The 20,000-nt window shown below is 41.3% G+C and overlaps 1 protein-coding gene across 2 annotated transcripts in view; it reads left to right on the top strand.

Moving 5' to 3' along the window:
* The window catches only part of LOC137649561 (lysophosphatidylserine lipase ABHD12-like), a 239,341-nt gene that overhangs the window by 210,071 nt on the left and 9,270 nt on the right, over positions 1-20,000 (top strand). The window contains exon 11 of one of the 2 annotated variants that reach the window (XM_068382550.1): positions 13,256-16,120. The exons of the other annotated variant lie outside the window; for it this stretch is intronic. The gene's annotated coding sequence lies outside the window, so the exon portion shown is untranslated. Of the gene's footprint in view, positions 1-13,255; positions 16,121-20,000 lie in introns of those variants that run through there. 2 annotated transcript variants of the gene reach the window in all.

Here is a 20,000-nt window from a genome sequence, read left to right as displayed (position 1 = left end):
GCAAAACCTAGACTTGGTAGTCACCAATCAATATGTCCAAGACCTTTCAGGAGTCGTACGTTTTCTAATAACTTATCCTGCAGTAACTAACGTTCGCCGGAAGTTTTTTCTTTTCGGTAGAAGGCGACGTGTCAGCACCAGAATCGTGTAAGACACATAGTTCTTCGGGGGAAAAGGTACTGTTTGCTTCTGTTCACACTTCTTCTCCTCCCCCAGTTTGGGGAAATGTCTATTACTTTCTTCTGAGGTCTAGCGACTACTGTTGACGGTATCTCACAGCATTGGATACATTCAGTTCGCTCACAAGGCGCGCTTGAAATGTCATAGGGACTCTCCCAGGTCGCTCACAGGACTGCGGTTGATGTTCTCTCCTGGCCTTCGCCTACGCTTGGGTTTTCGCACTCGCTACCCCGCGAGTGTAGATTTGATCTGAGCTAAAAGAGGTCTATTTCATCTGTTTGGTGTTTACGATTCTTGGGATGGAGAGAATTTTCTCCTAAAAGAGTGTAAGGACTACCATAGATCAAAGAAATGGTTTTCCGATTGGTGTCAAAAGGCATAGTTCTCCTATGCTTAGTAACGCTTCCTCGCAGAGATATGCTCGTGTTACGAGAAGCGTTATAGCCCAGCGGCATAGTAAGAAATATGAAACCAATTGTTCAAATTGTTCTAAAAGCACCAAAATTGGCACACATGTGGATTAATACATTCTGAACAATTTTGGATATGGAGGCATTCAAGATTCTCCCCGTAGCACATTTGGCGGCCATTTTTCAAAATGGCCGCTATTTACCATTAGCGTCATTGAATATGTACCATAATTTGTCTTTTTGTGGATGCTAAAGGTGATAAGTGTGCTAGAGGTGATAAGTATTGTACAATTACACATACTTCTGTGCTTACCAAATAATTTGGCTACCATTTCACAAGAAAATGAATTTTACTTTGCAGCGGCAGCGTTGGTGGCAGTGACGGCGGCTGCAGTAATAGTATAGTGTTGATAGTCATGGTGCTTGTAGTAGTAACTTGTGGTAACATGGTGGTGTTTTGTGTCTTTGCAGGTGAGGCAGCAGCAGCACCACCTGACATCAGAGACGCGTTGTTCCAGACTGCAGCCATGGCAAAGAAGTTCCAACTGGTCGATACTTTTGAGCAACGTACTCCCACAGCACCTCCTGAGACAAACTGGAAGCTGTGTCTTGTATGTCAAGAGGAGACAACAGAGTCACTTGTCTGCCCAGTACTGTCTAAACGCCGAGACCCTGGGAGTGGATACACGACAATGGCTGCAAACTTGGTCAAATTTGATGAACTCGGAGAACTGCCAAGAACTGTTCAGTTACAGAGACTAGATGAAGGACAAGGTGTTGAGGCGACAATGGTTGCCCACCAGGCCAAGTGGCATAAAACATGTATGCTCAAATACAATAACACAATGCTACGAAGAGCAGAGAAGAGACGCATCGCAAGCAGCTCAGCATTTGATAGTACTGACAATGTCCAGGCCAAGCGCGCCAGAACACACTCTTCAGAAGCCACTACCAGCGGCACCTCCTGCTTTTTCTGTGGAAAGTCTGGCACAGAGACCCTACATGAAGTAACAACCTTCCAGGTGGACACACGCGTACAGAAGTGTGCAGCGCAAGTTGGGGACAATGAACTCATAGCCAGGCTCAGCATGGGTGATATGGTGGCTCTGGAGGCCAAGTACCATTCCAAGTGTTTGTTGGCTCTTTACTATCGTGCAAAGACCACTGTAGAAGCCGAGCAGAAAACTGACCATGAAGGTGTAATATCAAGAATCGTACTGGCTGAACTGGTCCTGTATATCGAGGAAACCCACCTAGAAGAGGGCACCACCCCAGTCTTCAGACTCGCAGAACTTGTAAAGCTATACACAACAAGAATGGAACAGCTCGGGGTTGTTTTGTGCCAGAAAGTTAATAGCACAAGGCTGAAAGAGCGCCTGTTAGCCCAGATACCAGGCCTGAGATCCCACAGCAAAGGCCGAGATGTTTTACTAGCGTTTGATGAAGACATTGGTGAAGCGCTAGGCAAAGCCTGCGAGCAAGACTGTGACACTGAGGCAGTTCACCTTGCGCGTGCTGCACAGATAGTTCGTCGATATATGTTTGAAGACACTTACCAATTCCGTGGATCATTCCCGGGCGGCTGTCAGGAGGACTCTGTGCCAAACGTACTAGTTGCAATGGTAAATATGGTGCTGGATGGCCCCACCATCAAGAATCAAAGCCATTCTTCTTCAACACAAGCAGCTCTTTCCATTGCGCAGCTTCTCAAGTTCAACAGTGTCAAGCAAAGTCGGAAGCAGGGAGCAACCAAGACACAGGAGCCTCCAGCTGTCAGACACAGTACGTCTCAAGAAACTCCTCTTCCAACCTATGTTGGGCTGATGCTGTATGCTGAAACACGCAAGAGAGGACTTGTGGACAAGCTCTTCTCTCTGGGCCTAAGCATCTCATATGACAGAGTCCTACGTCTTTCTGCCCAGATGGGAAACAGCGTGTGTCAGCTGTACCGCATAGAGGAAGTGGTCTGCCCGCCTACCCTGCGTAGCAATGTGTTCACAACTGCGGCTGTGGACAACATTGACCACAACCCAAGTGCCACCACAGCCAAGAATTCATTCCATGGAACAGGAATCTCGCTTTTTCAACACCCAACGTGTGCAGATGAGGGAGTGGATCGTAGCATTGCTCTCACTGGGCGTGATACTGGATCAAAGACGGTTGAGCCTCTACCAGAATATTACACGGATGTACGTCCTGTTGCTTCTTCTGTCAAAGGGCAAATGATCCCAGCTACTTCTGTGACCTCTCTTAGACGCCACAACTGTGAGCAGCACATAGAAGATGAGTATATGTGGCTGGAGAACACGAGAAGTGTTCTCAAAGATGATGTTGAGGCCTGTGAAAACACATCATGGGCTGCATACCATGCAAGGCACCAAGATCCAAAGCAACCAGTCATCACACCAACGTCCCTGCTTCCCTTGTTCCAGGAGAGTGCTCACACTGTGGCAATGATCAGACACTCTATTGATGTAGTCAGGAGTGCAGTTAAACATCTCAACCCAGGCCAAACTCCAGTTCTGACTTGCGAGGAGGACAGTCAGGACTTGCTGGTGCTCGACACAAAGGAGATCGCAGACCCTGCAGTCATAGAAACAGTCCGTAACGCCAAGCAGATTGGCCAAGACCAGTTTGAAGCATTCTCAAAGGAATGCATCGTGGACAGAACCAAGTCCATTGAGGTGGCAATCCACCGGAACAAGCTACCACTGTTTGCGACCAAGAGAGGACCCAATATACCCAAAGGAAAAGAACAGGTCAAATCTCTGAAGAATGATGTTGCGCTCTTCGCACGATTATATATCGGCTGCCAGACCCGTGATGGGAATCTAGAAGAGTTCTTCAGGCATGAAAATCAGCAATGCCCTCCAGCTTTATCTGACGGAGGGAGACTGTACCTAGGGAGCAAGAGTGACTTGCTGGTGTGCCTTGAAGGCCATGCTGAGCCTCAGTTTGAAGCTCCTACTGTCACTGCTGTTGTCCTCGATGGAGCAGTAATCGTACAGATGTTGAAGCCGGGTACTGCCAACACGTTCGAGGAATATGCACAGCAAGTGTTCATCCCATACGTTGTACAACGTTTCCAACATGTATCACGTCTTGACCTTGTGTGGGACAGCTACAGAGCAGATTCCCTGAAGGCATCAACCAGAGAACAGCGTGGAAAGGGAGTACGTCGGCGTGTTGTCGACTCAGCAGTCATACCAGGAAATTGGCAAAGTTTCCTGCGAGTTGATAGGAACAAAGTGGAGCTCTTCAGCTACCTCTCCACCATGCTTGCAGAGTCCTTTCAAGAAGAAGGCAAGGAACTGGTCGTCACTGATGGGGAGCAGGTGATCTGTGTTCCACAGCAAGAGGATGTCAACTCACTCGCACCATGCAACCAAGAAGAGGCAGACACCCGCATGATGCTACATGTAGCACATGCTGCACAACATGGTCACCACCAGATACAGGTTCGAACAGTAGACAGTGACGTCGTGGTCCTAGCAGTGATGGTAGTCCAGAAACTACCAGCTGGAGACGAACTCTGGGTAGCCTTTGGGACAGGCAAGAACTACCGCTACATTGCAGCCCATGAAATAGCTTCCTCCCTTGGTCCAGAGAAGGCATGTGCTCTTCCAATGTTTCATGCCATCACAGGGTGTGATACTGTGTCAGCCTTCGTCGGACATGGGAAGAAATCTGCCTGGGCAACATGGAACACGCTGCCAGAACTCACTGATGCCCTGCTGAGTCTGGCAAATGCACCCACAAGCATCCAAGAGGATACAATGCATGTCATCGAGAGGTTTGTCATACTCCTGTATGACCGCACAAGCAAATGCAAGGACGTCAACAAGGCGAGAAAGCAGCTCTTTGCAAAGACGAACTCTGTTCAGAACATCCCGCCAACCTACGCTGCTCTGGAGCAGCATGTGAAGAGATCTGCCCTTCAGGGTGGTCATGTCTGGGGCCAGGCATTGGTACCAACGCCCGTGCTCCCTCCACCAACAGACTGGGGCTGGCATCGGAGTGATGATGGGCTCTACACACCACTCTGGACCACACTCCCTGAGGCATCCAAGGCCTGCTATGAGCTGGTGTCTTGCGGATGCAAGAAAGGCTGCAAAAACCGCTGCAAGTGCAAGAACGCTTCACTGCAATGCACTGGTCTATGTTTCTGTGAAGGCGAATGCCAGTAGATTGGGACAGAAAACTTGCTAACCAACATTATGATCTGTAGACATTCATAATTCTGGTGACCAGATTTGAAAAGTTCGGAATCATAATTAACATAGTGTGGCAAAATCTACGTTATTGTATTACATGTATGTACTGCAGGATTACACAAGTACTGTGCCTAGAGACTGGGCTTTTGGTCGACTATATAACTACAATCTGACCATACTGTAAACTTCCCGTACTCTGTGTATTATTTTGACTAGCAATTTTGCCAGCAATTTGAAATAAAAAAGCAACTTGAGCAATTAAAGTGTGTTCCTGAAATCAGGTACTGGTTATTAGAGGTATTATGTCATTGAGTATTGAAATCTTCATCAAATGTCCACTTTTTCCACAAAATGGCGGCCAGTTTGGGGGCCATTTTTGAGAAGATTCATCTAAATATCTGTTAAACATTTATTGATGTTAATTCTGATGTAAAAAAAGGGAATTTTGGCCCATCTAGCACCAAACTAACGACACATAATGAAGTCTATGTAATGACGCTAATGTTAAATGGCGGCCATTTTGAACAATGGCCGCCATATCTTCCTAAGGGCTAATCTTGAATGCCTCCATATCCAAAAATGTTTAGAATATATTAATCTACATGTGTGCCAATTTTGGTGCTTTTAGACCAATTTGAACAATTGGTCTGCTATGCCGCTGTACTATTAGAGCGGGTGCTTGTAGCAGTCTGGTCTCTCTCTTACGGCAGACGTCACGCAGACACAGACGCAAGTTCTGGTCTCTCCCTCACGCAGTCACAGACGCAGACGCCAGTCTGGTCGTATATTGGACGCTTAGTCAAAGTTGATCCTTTCAACAAGTCTCATTTTCGCGGTCTGCGGGTCGCGCGACTGTCTCTCATGCCGACGCATGCTACACGCGGACAACTCTCGGCAAACAGCTATGTTTTTCCGTCAATGACCGGACGCTATGCTGTCGCCTCCACGCAGCACGCTGTAGATTTACAACAAGCGGAACACACACAGCGCTGTATCCACACGACAAGGTGAACGCAGACAGCACGCTGACACCTTACGGCAATGCAATCACATGCGACATTATGGTCGCATGCTAGACGCATACAGTCAAGTCTTTGTCTAACAGCAGTATAAACAGACTATTGTCTTTCTTTCGCGTCTCTCTGGCCTCGCAGCTAGCGCTCCCTCGGGTCAAGCTTTGGCTTTAAGTTTGTTGAACACTCGCTGATCACACACGATCAGGTCTTAACCTCACAGCATGAGGTTCACGTTGTTGATGCTTCTTTTCAACAAGCCTAGCTTTAATATCGGTTTCTTGCGACTGATATGGACGCGTTTTGGGAGGCTGTTCTAGATCTTGATTCTCTCTCACGACATGTTGAGTGTAGGCAGCATGCGGGAACCATACTGGACTCATGCTGGGACCATGTTGAGTGCATGCTGGAAGCATGTCTTTAGTCCTTTTACCCGTGTCAGGATCACGAACGCTTTATTTTAAACCATCAAGCTTTAGGTCTAGCTGCCTCCAGTATTTCGGAAAACCCTTAAGATCTAGAGGGTTGTTCGAAGGAGACAGCTGAGGCTATCGCTTGTACAAAGGACATGAGAACCCTCTGAACGGAACGCTTTTTACCATACGCGCCGAGCAGCATAATGTAGATCATTTTGCTAGATCGCTTGGCGCCTAGTCTTTCAGGACGTTCAGCGCCTAGTCTTTCAGGACGTTCGGCGCTTCGTCTTTCAGGACACTCGGCGCCACGTCTATCAGGATGTTCAGCGCCACGTCTTGCAGGACGCTCGGCGTGGCGCCGAGCGTCCTGCAAGACGTGGCGCCGAACATCCTTGCAGGACGATTGGCGCCACGTCTTACAGGCCTTTCAGCGCCGCGTCTTATAAGACGTTCGGCGTCGTGCACTGTTGGCCGCTCGGCACCACGCCTTTCAGGACGTTTGGTGCCACACTTACTGGCGCCACGTCTTACACATTTGACGTCTAACATCTAGCATGAGGCATGACATTGATCATGAGAACCTTGGACTTTGTGATGGCACTAGTCAATTCGAATGTTGAGATCACCGATCTCTCTGATCATAGACGCTTTTAAGGATGCGAAGTTCCTCAAAGTCGAGCGTCTTGCCTTAGAGCAACGCGGCGACAGAGGCGATGTTCTGGGTTTCTTTGACACCAGAAGTCAGGACCTTTACCAGACGTGTTCTGTTAAACGTCGAGCGTCCTTCGGGTTGTGACGTCTGGCACAACGTCACTACTTCCGTTAGTTGTTTGTCAGAAGACATTGACGATCACTTTTCTTCTTTTGAATTATTTGAGTTTATTAGAAGGAGAGGATCCTTAGTCCCTTCGTCCTTCAGTTGATTTAGGAACTCATAAAAGTTTTTCGTGATGAGTTTCCAGACTTTTTTGCACCTGTCGTTCCACATTAGCCTTCCTCTGAATTCACTTGGGAAGGCGTCGAGAAGTCTCTCTTTTTACCAAGATGGTTCTTACCAGGTAATCAATGGAGCTTTAAGGATGTTGAGACTGAATGGTGTCTCAGAAGGACCCAAGGATAGGCAGCTTTCGTTTTTTCCTTCGAATAGTCTGGCCCTCTAGATCTTGTATCTGGGATGCAACTCTTGTTGGAATACAAGAAGTCAGAGGTGTTCGTTTCAGCCTCTTGGGGTTGCATCCTTTCAGAAATAGAATTTTTTTGCACGTCTCTGTCTTCCTCTCTTTCTCACTAGAGTTGATCAGAGATTTCTCGTCTGAGTTACCCAAAGGCCACCTAAGATTTGGTTTCGGATACGGCAAGAAAGGTTTTTCATCTATTCTTCTTTAGTCGCAAATCAAAGACGGAATTTCCTTTTCCGAACTTATCTCAGGCTTTTCGAGGAAAGACTTTCAGCAGGATAGCTACCAGACTTTCGAGGAACAGGGCAAAGCAGAGTCTGACTGCTTTTGCCTTCAAACAGTAGAAGCCAAACTTTACTATTTCTGGCAATCATTGGGAGAAGTTCGGAGCATACCTTTAGTCAGTTCTTCTTCTGAAAGAGGAGTACTTTTTTCCTTTTAGGGAAACCTTCTTAAAGTTTTAGCTCCATAGACCTCCCAGTTCTAGAGAGGAGTCTAGAGTCTGACTGTGTGTTTTGGTCTTAGCTCCGCCCCGGTACTGTTCACGTATACAGTGAACCCTCGTTTATCGCGGTAGATAGGTTCCAGACGCGGCCGCGATAGGTGAAAATCCGCGAAGTAGTAACACCATATTTACCTATTTATTTAACATGTATATTCAGACTTTTAAAACCTTCCCGTGTACGTAGTACTGTTAACAAACTACCCTTTAATGTACAGAACACTTAATGCATGTAATACAGTACCCTAAACTAAAACAGGCACAATTATTAAAGGCGACTTTATATCATGCGTTTCCTAAACACGCCAAAAAGCACGATAAAAAATGGCAACCAATGTTTTGTTTACGTTTATCTCTGATCCTAATGAAGAAACAAACGCATTTACACATCTGTTTATAGGTTAGTTTTTGCATCAATTATATTGATTATTCAGTACAGTATGTTGATTTGGTTATTACTAATGTTTTACTTAATTTTTCTTAGGACTTCCAAATGAAATTTTTTTCTTTATGACGCCGCCTGAAACGACGGCGTCATAAAGTACGCTCAGTAAACAAACGAAGGCATTTAACATGCATGATGAAAGTGATAAATAATGATATTACAGTAAAAGCTTTTATAAAATATGTTATTACAAATATTATTTACCGTATCTATATAAAATCATACATACGTAGCAAAGCAGGAAAACAATCTACGAGAGAGAGAGAGAGAGAGAGAGAGAGAGAGAGAGAGAGAGTTGTTTTACATACGTAAATGTAAATTTTAAACAAAACAAAAATAGCCCCATTTCATATAAAATAGATTACAAATATTTTACTTTATCATATTACAGTAGTCTGTATAATACTGTAAAGTTCAGTACAGTATGTTGTTGTTAAAGTCGTGGCGATGAAATTCTCACGAAACAAAAACACGCCATTTGATTACAACAGCTGATTCATTCTCTCTCTCTCTCTTCGTGTTATACAATATTTACATTTAGATGAAGAAACTAAAATTAGTATTCTTAGTGTCAATTAAATACGAAATGAAATAATTAGGCCGAGTCTACATCCATTTCAATCATAGCCAAAAATAGGGCATCCGATTTCATCAGCAAACCACTATTTTTTGGGAAATATCATTTTATTCTAGAAAATTGCCACTCTTTAAATAGTTAATTGCACATTAAGAAAGCGTGTACTTTTGTTTTTAAATTTCGGGTGTGTTTTAAAAATCGAGTATTGTTGACTTTTTTTTTTTTACTTTTGGCTGTGATTAGATCAGCTGTCATCTAGCTGCCGCTCTTGAGTGTGTACGAATACACTAACAAAGTATCATTTATACCATTTCTTAACTTATTCAAACCGTCTACAGTATACAGTTGATATTACATAAGCACCAATGTGTTATAACCTATCAAATTTTTTTGTTTATTACATTTAAACCCCCCTCTATCTCTCTCTCTCTCTCTCTCTCTCTCTCTCTCTCTCTCTCTCTCTCTCTCTCTCTCTCTGTGTGGGCTACTTTTCACTACCTCCCATTCCTTACCTCTCTCTATCTCTCTAACAAATGATATCTTTGTTGCTCCTCAAAGTTTCATTTATATTGAAAATCAATCATGATTCAATTTTCCTTACTTTCTCCAATCTCGCACCATCGGTCACATCGCGGTATTTTCGATATTTCCGGAAAATCCGCAATATATGTATAGACATGGGTTATGAAAAAAATCCGCGAAGTGGTGAATCCGCGATGGTCGAACCGCGAAGTAGCGAGGGTTCACTGTATAATGCTTATGTAACAGTCTACTGCACTCAAGATCTGAGCCTCCCGGTTTAGGGAACATTGGCTTCTCAGAACTCGTTCTTCCAATCTACATGTTGGATCTTCAGATAACGTTGAGCCTTTTTGAAGAATTGGATCTTCTTGTCTACGAGACGAGTCTCTTCTGACACCATCAAAATGGGGATTCAGTCTAGTTTTTCGGGCTTTTACATCTCCCCTTAGAACAGTGAAAGCCATCTTGAATCTTTCTTGGAGATCCTCGATATATCTCTGTTCATCCTAGTTTTCCTGGACCAGGGCTCCTTTCCCGGCCAGTAGGGAGCTAGAAGTTGTTATCCTTTTGTGATATTTCTTCGTCCTCTCCTTTTCATCCTCAATCATTTTGGGACAAGGAGAAGATCTTGAGTCATTGTGTCCTTTTCGGATGCAATAAGAAGTTGCCTTCAGTGGTGGAACGATCCAGTCTATTCCAGTAGGTTCCAACCAGGAATCCTCCAGGCATCCACCAGGTGTCCTCCAGGCATCCTCCAGGAGGTATCCCCTTTTTGAACAAAGGACCTTAGGCCTAGTGTTGTGTTCCGTCACCTCGGTCGAGGTGGGAGCAACACTGGACTGTTGGCAACTCTATGGCAATTTACCACAGCTTTTGTTTTCTTTGCCAAGCAGGGCGGAACTCACTCGAGTCTCTTTACGGGACGGCGAGGAGTCTTTTCTCTGGGCAAGGAGAAGAATGTATCCTTCTGTAAGGTTCATTCAGGGGGAAAAGAAGTTTGGCAGACTATCTCAACTGGAGAATGGACACTCCATCGAGAAGTCTACAAGAATCTGTGGCGACTTTAGAGTTGTCCTTGTATAGAGTGGATAGTGGACTCTTCTAGGAGTTTTCCTTTTAGAGTAGTTTTTCTCAACTCCTCTCTTGGAAAGGTACTTTTTATAGGAGCTTTAAAGACTTCTACCATCAGGATTTATCAAATCCATATGGGAGATTTTAGAGAATGGTTCAGAATCAATCCTGTTTTCTCTTCCAGTATCTCTACAGCTTAGTTTGCTGTTTTCCTGTTATTCCGTCGAAGGAAGCGCATTTGTGCACCCTCTTCCATCAAGGGATGCAAGTGTGTTTACGACTGTAGTCAGGCACAGTATCATGCCTTTTGATTGATAAAGTCCTACAGGAACTTCTTAAATTGTGTGAAACATCTAACCAAGGACTCACCATTTTGAAGTCTGGATATAATCCTGAAGTTCCTTATGAGTGACAAGCTTGAGCACTTGCATTCTTCTTCATTTTTAGGACCTCACGATGAATTCTATGTTTTGTTAGTCCCACGACAACTAAAAGTATCAGTGGATTCATGCGTTTTGTAAAACGTTGGCTTTCGAGATAACGAAGCTATCTGTTCATTGCAGTTAGGCTTTCTCGCCAAGAATGACCACCTTTCTCAACCATGATCCAAGGCTTTTGAGTTTGCGACTTTCGGATATGGTTGGAGAAGGGTTGGAGAGAGTCCTGTGTCCAGTAAGAACCCTGTAGTTCTTCCTGGGCAGAATGAAAGAGTTGCGAGCAAGTCGAAAGCTCTTTGGGGCTCTATTAAGTAGCCCTCGTTACAGATGTCAAGAATGTCCTTTCATTCTTCATCAGACTCTTTTAGGAGAGGCCCGTGCGCTTTACAGTGAGACTTGTTTCTAGTTTTTTAGAAGGTCAAGACACATGAAGTTAGTGCTGTAACAACTTCAGTGGCCTTCAAGCAGAATGGATTGTGACAGAGCTTTATGGACACAACCTTTTGGAGGAGTAAATCTGTGTTCACTTCACACTATTTGAATCATGTCCAGACTCTTTATGAGGACGGATATACTCTGGGACCATTCGTAACAGCGAGTGCAGTAGTGGGGGAGGAACCCTCCACTACGTTTCCATATCCTAATACCTTTTTCTTCTCTTGGAACTTTTATATTTTTATGGTTGTTGTGGCGATTGCGACAGTCGCCCACAATCATTGACTTTAGTCAGATGTTCTATTTGTTCCTTGAGAGCGCTTTGGAACAAGGTTATTGGAAGAGGTCCTGTCACATAGCGGTTTTTAGACCGGTTTGACAGCTCCTAGAGGTCTTCAGCCCCCTGGGTGGATCGCTGGATCTCATAAGGAAAGTGGACCTAATGAAAGAATTCATTGAAGTCAGCTTCCTTATCAGGTACGAACCCTAAGTTTGTTTATTAACGCTTAAGTAAAATTCCATCTATATCAGCTGTCTCTAACCCTCCACCAAAGGTGTTAATCAGCTATATACATAACTACCAGGTAAGTCTTGTGTTTAAAAGTGTTATTTTCATTATAAAATAAATTTTTGAACATACTTACCTGGTAGTTATATATAATTAAAATCCCCCCCTCCTCCCCTCTAGAGACTAGAGGCATGGTTTCTAGATACCTCGCTGGGGGCGCACAGGTGGTACACCTGGCTATCCAATCGGCGAGAGTTTTGAATTTTCTGCCGTGATGTCAGGGACGTAAGCTATATACATAACTACCAGGTAAGTGTGTTCAAAAATTTATTTTATAATGAAAATAAAATTTTACTAAATAGCGTTAATTTTTACTGCGTTTTGTTGTGTAGGCTATTTTCACATTTAAAGTGTACCCAATTTTTCTAATTATTCTTGCTGCTTTTTCTGTTTTGTTAGCCTTTTCCTATTTTTATTTTGGTAATTTTAGGTAATACAGTATTACTACATCCGAAATCATATTGCGACTATGCAAACACATGAAATAAAAATTTTCTTAATCTTAATTATGCATGAACTCAAACGGCATTTATGGAGCTTTATTTACAATTGACCAGTTGTCTTAAAAATTTGATAAAAAAATTACTAATTTGGTTACTAGATCAATTCCCATAGTTATACCCATATTAAAGTTTTGGACCAAACATTGCTGGATACATGGTGGTGTACCTGTATACTGTAAAATATTAAAAGACAGTTTATATTGTTGAATGTTTCAATCTACTTTTTAAAAATTTATAATTTTTGTATAGTCATTTCAATTTTGTTCCAAGTCGAATTTTACTTGTTACTAAATAGAGAAATTAATTAAAATAATTCATTTTCTTATATTTAAAATATTCAAATTTATTAGCAAAATAGTAAAAAAGTAACTATTGAAACACTCATTGCACTAGCAATTTAAGTGGTTTTGTTTATCAGTATCTAGGTGTCTCTTTTGAAGGGTTAATAAGTGTTGAAGTTGTTTTAGTGTTAAATATTGGAATAAATTAATTATTTAACAAGATGTATAACTGCATGGCTTTGCATGCCTTACAGCAGTTTTTATGAAGTTGTGAATGGTGCAATTAACAGATGTACAAATATCATGAAATTATGCTAGAAAGTATTATGAAAATAAATTTCAAAGAAATCATACAAAAAATATTTTTGAAAATCATAAACAAAGATGTATTGTTTTCTGTATAATAAACTCAAAATTCAAAACATTTTATCAAGTTGTATTATAACTTTTAAATTCATAAGTTCTTGTCATGTTTATTTCAAGATTAAATATATTTTTTCTAGATTAGATGCAGTGTGGTCCCCAAGGATTTTCCTGTAAAGGCTAAAACAGGAAATTAATACTACGTGTTATACCAAAGAAATACTATCTTCCCTTCCCCAAGGCCAATGCATTAAGGCATAAGCCACAGACTGTGTGTATAAGGGAACTCGTGTGTTCAGGCTCTATTGAAACAGTCACATCACCTCCAATGCTAAATTCATTTCTTAACTAACAACACTTCAGCCATTAAGAACCATTACAAATTGTAACCAATTGCTCCTTATTTTCAGTCTTATCTACAATTTGGCCAAGGAGGAATTTGTACTGGTTCAGTGTAATGCCATTTAGGTCACTATAGTTCAAAGGTATTCACAAAACTAGAAAATTCAGTCATTAAACTATTGTGATTGCAGGGAGTTCAGATCATTATTTATATGGACAACTACCTGGCCGGGACAGACACGAGAGAATTCTACCTTCTCTTCCAGTGCATAAATCATAGCCTTCAAGTTCTTCAGGATCTAGTATTTCTTATGAATTAAAATATCAAAACTAGTTCCAGGGAAAGAATACATTGTTTTCACAGGAGCATGTTCAAAATCCATCCTAGCTTTCCAAAGGCCTCAAAGTAAAGAATCTCATGCAATAGTGCAGTATGGTGGGCTACCTAGTACGTAGGTCGACCGTGCGTAGAAAATGGTCAGCGAGTTGTAGGTTATGAATTAACTTATTCTAGGGCAGCAAGTATTCGCATACAGTAGTCATTGACTTACCTCCGAGAGGGACCGAGAGATGCGTCGTCTCTAGGTCCGTCTCTAGGTCTTTACATATGTCAAACTTTAAAAGTTAAGTCACGATTCGGTAATTATCCAAGTCATATTCTATCAATATTTTCTTAATGTATATCATTATTTCATTTTCTTGTTTCATTGGATATACACACTTTAGGAAAGCATTTATTGTATACAATTTTTCAATTTCAGAAGCATTTCAACACTACAATTACCTACTTTTTTTTGGTTACCTTTGGTTGTGAACAGCTGTTCTTAAGGTCCCGCTACCATATTGATAGAATGCACACAAAGTGTATTGTTTATCTAATTTCTAAACTTATTTGAAATATCTTCATGATGAATATTCCAGCACCAATATGTTATAAGATATCATAGTTTTCGTACAGCTCGTTTATAGCTATTATTATCACTCACTTACTCTCTCACTCTCTCAGTCTCGGTTCATTTTTAAAATTTTCATTTCAATATTAAGTCTCCATATTTCGTGAAACATTGTGTATAACTGTGATTTATTAATTTTTCAATTTTTGGAAAATTTCAATAATCAACAATTACTTTTGTTTTACTTTTGGTTCATCAGCTGATCTCAAGATCACGCTACCCTATTGCTATTATGCACACATATAACAAGGAGTATCACATATAATTTCTTAACTTATTCAAAATATCTTCGTAATGAAGTAAAATGTTAGGTATTTTATCCTTTGCTGGGATTTGAGATCTGATTCTCCTCAATCATGATCCTCAAATCATAAGAAGAATAACTAGTCTCAATCTCGTTTGGAAAGATTCCAAAGGTGTCATTCTAAGCGGCCCAAGCTTGACACAGGTTGCCACTTGAGAAAACACCACACGAAATAAAGACCGTGCTTTCAAATTGACTGAAGGCCCTGCATGCACTACAAGTGCATTATGTCATCAAAAGCATCAAGTCTTCCTCCCTGAAGGCTGAGTATGGAGTAAAGGTTGTCATTGAGCGTGACTTGACAAGCAACGGTTTGGCTGAGACGAGTATAGACTTATGTCATCCTTGCAAATTACTCATGAAGAGCACTGAAGTGTCATACAAGAAGACTTCAGTGCAAAAATCCACGATTATTACACCTTTGTTGCATATCCAGAAAATTAACGTGGAAGAATAGAGGTCCGATACAGAATCGTATGGAAGACTGAGAAGGAATGTACATGACCCTACTTCTTCCTAACACTTTTCCTGGAATAAGTCTGGGAGAGGAAAGATTGGGTGTTGTAGGGTCCAACCCTATCTGGAGGATAAAACTGCTTGGATTTGGAGAAGATCAGGACCTTTCTCAAACTGTGCATAATCAGAGCACTTAGGGGATACTGCTCAATGGATGGAGTTCAAATATCCAATCCAGTGGCTGGTCTGATGCTGTTGAAGACATACCCCTATTTTAAAAGACAAAAAGGTTTGTATACGCATATGAGTAAAATTCACATACATGACAACATAAGTCTAAAGTTACTCTTCCTTGTTATAAAACAAATTATGCTGTGCTGTATTTGGTCTTTTATGCCATTCACTATTATATACAGTAACTGCATTCTACTTACATATCTACATACTTACATATTTATTTATTTATTTATTCCAATTACATATTTAACACATTATTTACAACTAGCTCAACGGGATATGAAATGTCATATTGAAACTTATTTTTTATTAAAACTTGCAAATTCTAATTTTACAAAATTTAAAGATTTAATTTTATTAATTTTGTGGCCTTACATGTCTTTATATTGTTATATCACACAAGGTAAAGAATACTTCAAAAAGTTTTATAATACATTGCTTGATACATGTCTTTTATTGTTTACAATACTGCACTCAATACAAGTTTTATTTCCTGTGATACAAACATATTCTACCCATGCTTTTATCTGTTTGTTCAATAGAAAATCGGTAAGCTATTAGAAACTGTGTATATTACGTACGAGTGCTGAACTAATCTGTTAAAAATTAAGGTACCTCAGAAATGAGGGATCAAAGTTAGGTATTAGATAAAAATTTGCCTTCCTTCAAAAAACTGGATCACAGTATAGGATATTACCCCTTTGGCCTTTATGCCCTTATAAAAAGTCAGGGTGTGAGGCACAGCTTAGTCTATATGGCCTTAGCCGAAAAATTACGTTCGCGAGGTTTTTAAAAAAAAATTGGTATGTCCAAATCATAACAGATTAAGGCTTCTGGTTTGTTGCATTATATTGGCAAAAGATTGAACTTTAGTACAATGTTAAAAAAAAATAAATGTGAAATTTTTTAAAATTGTAAAAAACTGTACGTCGGAGAGTGAATGAAGGATGCAAAGTGTTGGGGGCAGTTAAGGGAGTAGTAAAAAATAGAGGGTTAGGCATGAATGTAAAGAGAGTTCTGGGGAATGAAAGAGACGGAGAGACAGAAATTGAATGTGTTTGAGATGAAGTGTCTAAGAAGTATGGCTGGTGTATCTCGAGTAGATAGGGTTAGGAACGAAGTGGTGAGGGTGAGAACGGGTGTAAGAAATGAGTTAGCAGCTAGAGTGGATATGAATGTTTTGAGGTGGTTTGGCCATGTTGAGAGAATGGAAAATGGCTATCTGCTAAAGAAGGTGATGAAAGCAAGAGTTGATGAGAGAAGTACAAGAGGAAGGCCAAGGTTTTGGTGGATGGATGGAGTGAAGAAAGCTCTGGGTGATAGGAGGATGGATGCAAGAGGGGCAAGAGAGCGTGCTAGAAATAGGAATGAATGGCGAGCGATTGCGACGCAGTTCCGGTAGGCCCTGCTGCTTCCTCCGGTGCCTTGGATGACCGTGGAGGTAGCAGCAGTAGGGGCCTCGTTATGAAGATCTGTGGTGGATAACGGGGGAGGGTGGGCTGTGGCACCTTAGAAGTACCAGCCAAACTCGGTTGAGTCCATTGTATGTAAATATTTTAATTAGAAATTCATGAAAATTATAAAAATGAGGAATTTTCCTAATATGCAGATTGTGTAAAATTATAGATTATTGTGGAGTGAACCTCTTTCCAATAATTGTAATTGATAAGTGAGGTATAAATGAATAAAAAAAAAAATTTCAAGAGTGAAAATTTCATCAACCTACTTATGTTGCCGTTTTTCATTGTTAAGACGTAACAAATAAAGATAAGGAAAAATTAGACATCATTGTAAAGCAGATTAAATTTCTAATAAATTAAATAAATAAACAATATATGTATTGTTGGAAATTATTGAGTAATTTACCATTACAAAACAGAGTTAAATTTTGCAATTTGGTTGTAGGTGGTTTTACGATATTTTATATATAGAAGCGTTAATGCTTATTTTGTTTTATGTACCATATATAACCACATAAAAGTACAAAGTATGGGGCTTTCTAATCATGTATGAGACATGTATATTGCAGTTATTTACATATGCACAAACATGCCTAGGAAATTTTTTTTACATGAGCTTGCATAAATTGACAAATAGATTGCATAGGAAATCAGCATAGACCTGCTATGCATTCGCTGCTACTACCTGTTTTCTTTTCACAAGTCCCTCAACCATGTGCCCACTCGTGGTATGAACTTAAGTTTTCCTTAAGCGACAAATATTTCCGCCAAATTTCCCCCCCTTAAAGGGCAGCCTATTCTCCGCGAGGTACAGCTTTACCTGTGGGATAAAGCAGTTCACGAACCAGTCGAGTGTGAGGGCTTTGGATATCCATGCCTTTTTATTACTCATCCAGTAGACAGGCAGCAAGGATTTGTTTTTGTTTTTCAAAACCCGGGGATTCAAGGACTTGTAAATTAAGCCGGGCTTGAGCATGAAGCCCGCGGCATTCCCGCACATGAAGAGAGTGACGCGATCTTTGTGGGCCTTGAGCCCTGGCTTCTTTACTAAATCCTTGTAAAGGAACGTCCGGGACGGCATCCTCTTCCAGAAGAGGCCAGTCCCATCCAAATTGAACACCTGCTGCGGGAGATAACCACCTTTAATTAATTCTGGGAACTCTTCCTCAACTTAACGAAGAGCTGCCTCTTGGTCTACCGAGGTGGCCTCCCCATACAAAGGAACGCTGCAAAGGCCAACCTCCTCTTGAATTTCTCGAACCAGCCCTTGCTGGCAACAAAACCACTTTTTTCTTGTGGGGCAGGATCATCATCTTAGTTTGATTTTCCTTCAGGAACTAGGCTATCATACAGGGTTTTGGCTTTGGTTCGAATCATGTTGGTATCGAAACTAACCTTTTCCCAACAGTCCGATATCCACATTGATAATGCATTCTTCATTTGCACAATTGTCTTATTACGAGGAGTCACAACGAGCTTAGTGTCCTTGGAGAACGTTATTGAGGCAGTTTTACGTATTTTCATTTCATCTTTTTTTATGTAGCAAACCGCGATTCATTCACTCTGTAAATGTGGGCAACAGACGCGCATAGCTACTGCCTGCCTTAAGCATGTTCAATAATTTCACTTTCTCGTTCACCGTCATCATTTTTCTCTTCTTCTTGGGTTCACTAGAGGATGTAGAGGGTAGAGGACGTTTAGGAGCCATTTTCAAGGGCGTCACAAGCACTATTTTACACTAAAAACCACAAGAAAACAGCTAAAAGTTCCACGCGGCAAGACTAAGCAACACAAACTAAGCGAGAGAGGACAATGAATGCGGTCTCTCTTCGCGGAACGCATGGCAGGGAGAGATGCTGGGCAAAGTGTCTCGGCCTATCAGCTTGTGAGATTCTGTAGCCGAGATGGCCAGCAAATCAGAGAAGTGGATTTTGAGTTGTGCACCATCTCTGTGTTGATACCCGATGTTCTACTGTACTCTTTGCCTTCTTCTGGCGCCCACGTAACTCTCGCATTCTTTTCTAATTTTTCATGAATATTTTTGAAAATGCTTTTTGATGAATATTTTTGAAAATCCCCAATGCACTGAGACTGCAAACTTGAGCCACGAAATGGTGAGGGACTACTGTATATGGCTAAATATCAACACCTTCAATGAAGACTGAAGAATAGCTATTTATTTTAGGTTTGCATTTCCATGCAAAACCAAGCGAGATCATTAAAATCTGTACATATGCTGACTAGCTTACAATTTCATGGTGGATGAATATAGGCGATACCCTTTACCCATTGTATCAGTCAGTAAAATATATTTGAAAATATTCTCAATTCAATTGTCCACAATATATTCAGGCAACTAGTCCAAGTAATCCTATTAATTCTATCTCCTTCCTTGCTAACTCTCTTCTCTTGTGTTATGTTACTTTTATCTTAAGTTTAAATAAGAGTAATATTGTTTCTTAATTTTAATAACACTAACTCCAATCAGTAAATTCTATGCGAAGTGTTCTTAATTCATTTATCCAAAACATCTGTTGAAGATTAGGTAATCATGGTAGTGTTATGCGCTGTTGCGTGGGAGGCTCCACTTGTATCCTGGTTGACGTGACGATAAAAGTACTGTACTCTCTTCTTCTTTGATCATGACTTAGTGCTTCGTATCTTTTCTTTATCATTGTCACGAATTGAGCTTATCATTATCCGAGGTACAATTATGTTTAACAATGGCTAGTGCCTTTAGTGTCATGCGATCTTGCCCCCAGTCATGATGGTCACCCTTATGGCACCTTCATGAGTCTGGCTGATGTCAATCTGCATCCTTTCTGCCGCTCATGCTGTAGCAAATGATGTTCTGTGGAAACTCCATGCAAGTATTGTTTCTCAAACTTGACCATTGTCTTGGCAGTAAATTTCTTTGGCTCTGGGGTCAGTGTTTCTCCCTCTTCTGCAATCATCTGGCTCTACAGCCTAATGAGGTCTTTAACAGACAACTCCTCTGTGGAGTCAAAAGCAGTCATTGCCTGGTTCTCCCTGACCTTTACTTGGGTTCTGATCATGTATGGTTAGTGTCTAGTAATTTGTGCAACAACCACAATGACTTGTCCCTTGCCTCTACTGCTCACGAGTAATCTTT

The sequence above is a fragment of the Palaemon carinicauda genome, chromosome 1 (genome assembly GCF_036898095.1).
Source record: "Palaemon carinicauda isolate YSFRI2023 chromosome 1, ASM3689809v2, whole genome shotgun sequence".
In the NCBI taxonomy this organism is placed as follows: Eukaryota; Metazoa; Arthropoda; class Malacostraca; order Decapoda; family Palaemonidae; genus Palaemon; species Palaemon carinicauda.
This window is presented reverse-complemented; position numbering and strand designations above follow the sequence as displayed.